Consider the following 1,518-nt stretch of genomic DNA (forward strand, 5'->3'; position numbering starts at 1 on the left):
TCAAGTAACATGACTTCCAGAATAGGATTACCGTACCACTCTGGTGCGAATCTTACTCTGGTAGACCTATGAGGTTCAGTAGAAACTTGATCTAAAGTTTCATGATCAATATCATTAGCTTCCTCACTAATTGGTGTAGTTGTCACAGGAACCGGTTCTTGTGATGGACTACTTTCCAATAAGGGAGCAGGTACAGTTACCTCATCAAGTTCTACTTTCCTCCCACTCACTTCTTTCGAGAGAAACTCCTCTAGAAAGGATCCGAATTTAGCAACGAAAATCTTGCCCTCAGATCTGTGATAGAAGGTGTGCCCAACAGTCTCTTTTGGGTATCCTATGAAGACACATTTCTATGATTTGGGTTCGAGCTTATCTGGTTGAACTTTCTTCACATAAGCATCGCAGCCCCAAACTTTAAGAAACGACAACCTTGGTTTCTTGCCAAACCATAGTTCATGAGGTGTCGTCTCAACGGATTTTGATGGTGCCCTATTTAACGTGAATGCGTCCGTCTCTAAAGCATAACCCCAAAACGATAGCGGTAAATCAGTAAGAGACATCATAGATTCACCATATCTAATAAAGTACGATTACGACGTTCGGACACACCATTTCGTTGTGGTGTTCCGGGTGGCGTGAGTTGCGAAACTATTCCGCATTGTTTCCGATGTAAACCAAACTCGTAACTCAAATATTCTCCTCCACGATCAGATCGTAGAAATTTTATTTTCTTGTTACGATGATTTTCCACTTCACTCTGAAATTCTTTGAACTTTTCAAATGTTTCAGACTTGTGTTTCATTAAGTAGATATACCCATATCTGCTCAAATCATCTGTGAAGGTGAGAAAATAAAGATACCCACCGTGAGCCTCAATATTCATTGGACCACAAACATCAGTATGTATGATTTCCAACAAATCAGTTGCTCGCTCCATAGTTCCGGAGAATGGCGTTTTAGTCATCTTGCCAATGAGGCACGGTTCGCAAGTACCAAGTGATTCATAATCAGGTGATTCCAAAAGTCCATCAGTATGGAGTTTCTTCATCCGCTTTATACCGATATGACCTAAATAGCAGTGCCACAAATAAGTTGCACTATCATTATCAACTCTGCATCTTTTGGTTTCAACACTATGAATATGTGTATCACTACTATCGAGATTCAATAAAAATAGACCACTCTTCAAGGGTGCATGACAATAAAAGATATTACTCATATAAATAGAACAACCATTATCCTCTGATTTAAATGAATAACCGTCTCGCATCAAACAAGATCCAGATATAATGTTCATGCTCAACGCTGCCACCAAATAACAATTATTTAGGTCTAAAACTAATCCCGATGGTAGATGTAGAGGTAGCGTGCCGACCGCGATCACATCGACTTTGGAACCATTTCCCATGCGCATCGTCACCTCGTCCTTAGCAAATCTTCGCTTAATCCGTAGTCCCTGTTTCGAGTTGCAAATATTAGCAACAGAACCAGTATCAAATACCCAGGTACTACTGCGAG

This window comes from Triticum dicoccoides, chromosome 2B (genome assembly GCF_002162155.2).
Source record: "Triticum dicoccoides isolate Atlit2015 ecotype Zavitan chromosome 2B, WEW_v2.0, whole genome shotgun sequence".
NCBI lineage: Eukaryota > Viridiplantae > Streptophyta > Magnoliopsida > Poales > Poaceae > Triticum > Triticum dicoccoides.